The 7,857-nt window shown below is 42.1% G+C and overlaps 1 non-coding gene across 1 annotated transcript; it reads left to right on the top strand.

Moving 5' to 3' along the window:
- The first annotated feature begins 352 nt into the window (after nt 1-352).
- Nucleotides 353-436, top strand: Trnal-uaa. Its single transcript has one exon. It is a non-coding gene; the product is annotated as a tRNA-Leu (tRNA).
- The last annotated feature ends 7,421 nt before the right edge of the window (nt 437-7,857 follow it).

The following is a 7,857-nucleotide window of genomic DNA, read 5'->3' as shown; positions in this document are numbered from 1 at the left end:
CTGGAGCATATCACTAGCTTCCCCTGAGGGCGAAATGCACAGCGTAGCCGTTGCTAGGGAACGGCCTTTTCTGTCGTTTTTTGTTTTCTCTGCGTCAATGTGAATGTTGATAACTACAGTTCTGCTCGTTCCACTTACGACAGATGGCGACGGAAAACAATGGTGTAAGGCACCATATTTAAGCTGTGGTTCCCGAAAGTGAGGGTGGGGTGCAACCTCACATCTGACAACTCGTTTTAAATACTCTAAAACCAACGTATTTCCTTCACACAAGGAAAAAACACGCTAATTTCGCAGTCAGGCTCTGGAGATGTGCCTAGAAACGACGGCGGAAGAGATTTTGCCCCCACGCGTCAGATCGGCCGAGCGGTCTAAGGCGCCAGATTTAAGCTTTGGTTCCCGAAGGGGAGCGTGGGTTCGAACCCCACATCTGACAATGCATTTTAAATATTCCAAAACTGCCAATTTCGTACATGCGGGAAAACTAGTAAATTACGCGGGAACAGGTTCCACAGATACTACTAGAGACGGCAGTGACTATGGTGCTTGCCTTGCAAGTCTGATTGTCTGGCGGTCAGAAAGAATGGAAAGCTGTTAGGAGACATGGCTTTCAGCCACGAGGCCTGGATTCGATTTCCGGTAGCCGAACATACTTTTGTTTGCTCAGTCTTGAATCTATCCTTCCCATAGACCATTTACTTTTCGATGTATTCACGTTTTACCTGTGGCCATTTCCCTTACGCATCGTTGCACTGCCTCTTTATTTCATTTACTGGGGACTTATATTGTTGTATTCCAATCTCTTTCTAAACACAATTTTCTTCTTTTGTCAAAAAAAATGGTTCAAATGGCTCTGAGCACTATGGGACTCAACTGCTGAGGTCATTAGTCCCCTAGAACTTAGAACTAGTTAAACCTAACTAACCTAAGGACATCACACACATCCATGCCCGAGGCAGGATTCGAACCTGCGACCGTAGCGGTCTCGCGGTTCCAGACTGCAGCGTCAGAACCGCGCGGCCACTTCGGCCGGCTTCTTTTGTCTATTAATTGAAGTATGTCTTTTGAAACGTAGAGTTTTCAGTTAACTTTCTTATAGCGACATTTTTGTGATGACCATTTCTAGATATATTCATTTCAAATGGTTCAAATGGCTCTGAGCACTATGGGACTTAACTTCTAAGGTCATCAGTCCCCTAGAACTTAGAACTACTTAAACCTAACTAACCTAAGGACATCACACACATCCATGCCCGAGGCAGGATTCGAACCTGCGACCTTAGCGGTCACGCGGTTCCAGACTGTAGCGCCTTTAACCGCTTGGCCACCCCGGCCGGCTATTCATTTCACCTCCACAGAATTACACACGTTCGTTATCGCAGTAGCTATATACTTCTTTCAAATGCATGTCTTAATTCTTCAGCGTCTCACTATCTCTCTTCGTTGTACGTTACTTCTTTCTGGCAGATCTCTTAAATTTCAGCCTATTGTCCATCAATACTAAATTGTGTTTTGAATCTACAATACAACATCTGATTTCTGTCTCACCATTTCGTAACCTCGCAAGAATCTTCATGTGTCTTTAGGTCTTTTCCAAGTCCAGTACATGTTCTCCTCTTGTGATTTTTTATCACTGTACTTGTTACTACTGGATGAAATTTATTGCAGAATTCAAGGAGTCTTGCTCCTCTCTCATATCTACTGAAGGAGCCGAATTCATCTAGAAATCTACCTCATAATGCTTCCTCTATTATAGCACTCCGAACACACCTGATTCCTAGTTTTATTTCCTTTCTCATATTCAATTTCCCGCTCAATTCCCTCGTTTACTCTGTTTATGTATACCTGAACGTTTCTTAGCTGGATTGATTCCTCTTCTGAGAATAATTCTGTTGCTTAACGTTTCATAGTAACCGCTTCCATAATTAATTCATAGCAAATGGTATTCCAGTTACATCATTTTGAAATGGTGTTGATATTGCACTTTTTCATACGTCCAGAAATCTTTATCTTCGTTCCAATTCACTTCACTAATGCCTACTGCGACTAGTTTCACTTTCGTAATCTCCGTTTTCAGTTTTACTAGCTTCTCTACTAAATTCAGACATATGTAGGGTGTTTCCGTAAGAGCGCGCAAAAATGTAACAGGATGTAGAGAATGCTCCACTGAACTATTTGAAGTAGGGAATCTGGGGTCGGAGAAACCAGCTTAAGGAGCCATAGAAATAAAATTATCTACAACTTTGCCAATCATTACTGTTTTCCAGCTTATTTACAACTAACCTACGTACAAGTTTATACATACTGTGCTGTTTATTTACATGTATATTCTTTACTTCCTGTAAGGAAACAAGGAGGACGAGCCTGATTACCAGGAAGTCATGAAGCAGGTTTTGTTTACTTTAACTATCCGTAAGGTGGCTCTGTCGTATCGCATTTATGTTGTCCCATGACAGAACGTACTACAAATCAACGACAGACCCATTCATTACTGAGTGCTATCCAGATAAGTACGGTACAATACGGTGGAGCGGTGCCGGTACAGTATTTCCTGGTCGCTGGATTGGAAGGGAAGGTCCTATTCCATGGCCTGCGAGGTCATCTGACCTGAATCGTCTTGATTATTTCCTGTGGGGATATCTAGAGTCACTTGCGTATGAGACCGCTGTGGATACGGAAATGGAATTAGTTGCCTGAATTGCAGCTGCCTGTGATGTGATTCGAAACACACCAGGGATATTTGTCAGGGTACTTCAGAATCTTGTTCACCGATGTCATGCTTGCGTTGAGGCTGATGGCTTTCAGTTTAAGGGCATTTTGTAAGATGCAGTACAAATGCTATGTTTATTGTGTCAATGATGGTATTCGCAGCCTTCGTTACAAACACACCTGCTAATGCCCTGGAGTGCACATTAAAAGCACGTGGGGTTTATGCTGTGTCGTATACGCTACTTCTTATCTGTGAATCATATCTATGTACATACGAGGGCGTGCTCAAAAGTAATGCCTCCGATTTCTTTTATGGGAAAATTCTTAAAGTATTTTTAATGAAATAAACTTTATTAACGTTCTACATCTTTATTCTTCGTATATAGATATTTATTTCTGAAGGTATTACCCTGGCAACGAACATAATTCTCCCAGCGATACCATCACTGTAGAATGTTTGACTTAGTTGACGGAGCCACAACGTCACCTTTGCTTGCACCGTTTCATCGCCCTCGAAATGAAGTCCCCGAAGATACTATTTAACTTTCGGAAACACGTGGAAATCAGATGGAGTCAAGTCGCAACTGTATGGGAGACGATCGGTGACAGTATATCCAAGGCGCCAGATCGTTGCAAATGTCGCAGCGCCCGTGTATGGTCAGGCATTATTGTTGAAGAGATGGTGCTCCATATGGAGGCACGTTTTCTGCGGCTAGAAACCCGATTATTGCACGTTGTTTCCCACTCACAGGCGTGACACACCGTCATGTTACACGCTACAACTCGGAGCTCTCTAGAGGCAGAGGGTTGCAACTTGCGTCAGGAAAGTGATAGTGTCAACCGAGTAACAAAAATGACATATTATATATCAACCGATAGTAAGAACAAGATAAAACATTTGGAGGCATTACTTTTCAGCATGCCTTCGTAGATATAGACTTAAATTTTGATTAACAATGGTAATATTATTCAAAAATGACGATTTATACGAGTCTTCTTATAAGAAGAGAATCATTGTGCCGACAGGAAATAATTTCCTCCGTATTACTGAAATTCAGTAACTCCTTGTTCTATTAGAATTCAGAGAAGGATAACGGAAATACTGTAGAGAATAGTGAATGTTATTATATCTGAAACGTAATTCAGAATGTCTTAAGAATCTTTTACTGGTGGAATAAGACTGTCGTTCCGTTTGGTAAAGATAACTTTCTTCGAAACGTGCTGCGGAAATAATAGCTAGTTCGTGCGTTAATACTGAGTCAAGAGATAACTGCGGAACGTAATGCTAAAGAGAATCTTTGGAAATTACCGATGTAGAGTCTGATGTGTGATCGTTTCATAATTCCGATAAAATTTGTCTCAACAGTTTTATAAAAGAAATTATGGAATGGGGTTCTGCTCTTTTCTCAATTGGTGAAACGAATTTGATGATGACTTATAACTTACTGGAAGAATAATAACTGAATATTGATAAATAGCAAGAAATATAAAAGCTAAAAAGATCTAATGCATGTGTTTTACCGCGTACCGATATGCAATAATCCAATTAACATAAACGACTTGAACCAACAGTCTCATCTAACGGAAGGAAGGAAAATGAGGGTTTACGTCCCTTATCCAGCAGATCCGAAGATCAGAATTTAGTTGTGAACGCCGCATCGTATCTTAGCCCGAGACAGAACAGGACCGCAAAGTTTTTCATTGCTTTTCTCGTGTTCACTTCCCCTTTGGAAATCCCGAAGATTCGAAAGGAGTATTAATTCACAGTAGATGTTGTTGCATTGTGAAATTCTTAAGCAGTTTCCTATCGATTTCTATTACTCTAATGTCATTAGAAGGAGAATAAACTGAAGAACACTATGAGATGTCTGCAGTTATTATGAGGAAGAGAACCAGAACAAAAACTTGTGGCCGGCCGCTGTGACCGAGCAGTTCTAGGAGCTTCAGTCCGGAACCGCGCTGCTGCTACGGTCGCAGGTTCGAATCCTGCCTCGGGCATGGATGTGGACTGATGATCTCAGATGTTTAGTCTCATAGTGCTTAGAGCCATTTGTACCATTTTTTGAAAAACTTTCGTCCGCTCTGCTTCATCCTTAATTGTGTGTCACGGTTGCTAACTTGTAGAGTCTGATGTTTCACCGACCTTTTGATTTTAAGACTAATCTGCATACCAAGCGTTGTACATGCTGTAACAGATGAGTGGGCAGAGTCACGCCATTGCTTATCTCCCGGCCCCGACACGCTGCTACGCCGCTGCGGGAATGTCCCGTGACGAGTGTTGAGTGTACGTCAGTTGAATTCCATACGCCGCCGGGAAGTCCGAGCCTGCACAATTGTTACTTGTTGCTGACGCATACGACAAAAGTTCACGGGTCACAAATAACACAGGAGTACAGCGTCGAATAGAAAATCCCATGTCCGCGCAAGATCCAAAAAGAGAAACATAAATTTGAATCTGACATACAGTTCTGAAACAACAGCACTGATGAAAACAATGACGAATCAAAAGAGAATGGATAGGTTCTTTATGCACATAGTGGCTGGAGCGAGACCAAATCGACACACAAAATTAACGAATTCCTAATAATAGCTAAGATGCCAATTTCGTCACCAAATTCTGATGACGCGTGTGAGATAAAGAAACAACAAGTTGCAAAAATAGAAATACACAGACGTATCAGTTGCCTGCCACCAGACATTGTCATACATAGCCACGTTTAGGTCACAACCAGTCTGTGGTAGAAGCGAACATCTTCGTGTGCCTGAGTTTCTTTACAACAAGAATGAGAAACAAAAAGATGCGTTCTGATGATGTAAAAGCCCTGCTACAATCCCATACTCTGACAGCTACTAGAACAGTCGCTGGTGAAAATTAATTGACAGAGGGTCACAAAGATTTCTATGATTCCATTTATTCTTCAATACAAAAAATTCCATAAATATATTATTTATGTAATGTGATAGTGAAAATTAAATTTTTATGTTGTATTTCTGCTTCGCTTATCTCCTGTATACTGTAGCACGTGTATCGATAGGCTATTAAAGGCTTCTCCATAGAAATTCATGGATGTCCATCCTATTTCATGGACAAGGGACTTCAGCAGATGCCACATATGAGAAAAAGTACCATCACAGCCATATTCTGAGAATGTCTGTATTGTCTCACTCGACATTACCTCCATCCTCAGGCCCCATCGCTGCCGAAAGAGTATTAGAATTCCTTGCCCCATTTATTGTGGAGCCCTTGTTACTAGTATACGTAGGCTAGCTCTTCTCAGAAATCTCTCCTCGGCGCCATGTTGTCTCTAACACGGAGACAAAAATAATGAAGCACATAGGACACAGGGTTAGATGTCAATGTAACTAAGTGCACTTACGCACCATCAATGGGCATGTACATGATTAAAACTGAGATGCTTTGTGCCAGGTAGAGCGATCAGCAGACAGCATTAGTGTTGTTCGTGTTCAGTGTTGTTACCAGATAGAGTATAAAAGGGGAACGAAGAGCGTCATATTTGAGTAATCAGTGTGGACACAGTCATGCCGGGCACCCGTGTGAGACAACGTTAACGACACCTGGGAGAGACATTTGGCAGGCTGGTAGAAACTTGCAATGTCAAAATTTGTGGGGCATTCGGATGCTGCCTTTCTCCGACCACTGTTGCGGAATGACACAAAACGTTGCAGGGAGTCCATTAGTTGTTGTTGGATGGCAGAGGCAGACGTAACACTCCCCTGTGATTGTCACACATGGTCGACCGGAATCTTGATAACGATTGTGCCTCCTCTCACGTTCTCAAACAGTCCAACATCTGGCCCCTGTCACATCCAATGCCCCTCAAACCTGGAAATTGCAGCATTCAACCAGCAGGCCAAATTGAGACCCACAATGACGCCCCTTTCAAACTTTTTCAGGAGCTGAAAATGCAGACTACAGACGGTAGCTTGCAGGAGCGGTAGGACATATCAAAGCAACGGTAATCTACCTACTTAGGTGGACTTATACCACCACCAGTACTGGAAGGTTACGTTGCAATACGATCAGAATTTCTTCGGATTTTCTACCAAATTTCAAGACAATGTTTCGTTGTGGAACCTATTAAAGGCATCTCGCATTGAAGTCCGTGCCAAATTTCGCGCGTCTGTAAATTTTAGCCAATCTTCGGGATTTCGCGTTCTTCTGAACTTCGCATGCTCTTTCCGTTGCCTCTGCTACAGCGTTCGCACCTGTTTTGTGTACCATGGGGGATCAGTTCCATCTCTTACCAATTTATGAGGTATGAATCTCTCAATTGCTGTTGCTACTATATCTTTGAATTTGAGCCACATCTCGTCTACATTTCCATAGTCAGTTCGGAAGGAATAGAGATTGTCTCTTAGGAAGGCTTCTAGTGACACTTTATCCGCTTTTTTAAATAAAATTATTTTGCGTTTGTTTCTGGTGGATTTGGAAGAAACGGTATTGAGCCTAGCTACAATGACCTTGTGATCACTAATCCCTGTATCAGTCATGATGCTCTCTATTAGCTCTGGATTGTTTGTGGCTAAGAGGTCAAGTGTGTTTTCGGAATCATTTACAATTCGCGTGGGTTCGTGGACTAACTGCTCGAAATAATTTTCGGAGAAAGCATTTAGGACAATCTCGGAAGATGTTTTCTGCCTACCACCGGTTTTGAACAAGTATTTTTGCCAACATATCGAGGGAAGTTTGAAATCCCCACCAACTATAACCGTATGAGTGGGGTATTTATTTGTTACGAGACTCAAATTTTCTCTGAACTGTTCAGCAACTATATCATCGACGTCTGGGGGTCGGTAGAAGGAGCCAATTATTAACTTAGTTCGGCTGTTAAGTATAACCTCCACCCATACCAATTCGCACGGAGTATCTACTTCGACTTCACTACTAGATAAACCACTACTGACAGACACAAACACTCCACCACCAATTCTGCCTAATCTATCTTTCCTGAACACCGTCTGAGACTTGGTAAAAATTTCTGCAGAACTTATTTCAGGCTTTAGCCAGCTTTCTGTACCTATGACGATTTCAGCTTCTGAGCTTTCTATTAGCGCTTGAAGTTCAGGGGCTTTCCCAGCACAACTACAGCAATTTACAACTACAGTTCCGACTGTTCCTTGATCCAA

The sequence above is a fragment of the Schistocerca americana genome, chromosome 6, assembly GCF_021461395.2.
Source record: "Schistocerca americana isolate TAMUIC-IGC-003095 chromosome 6, iqSchAmer2.1, whole genome shotgun sequence".
NCBI lineage: Eukaryota > Metazoa > Arthropoda > Insecta > Orthoptera > Acrididae > Schistocerca > Schistocerca americana.
Note: the sequence above shows the minus strand (reverse complement) of the source record. Positions and strands in the feature narration are given on the sequence as shown.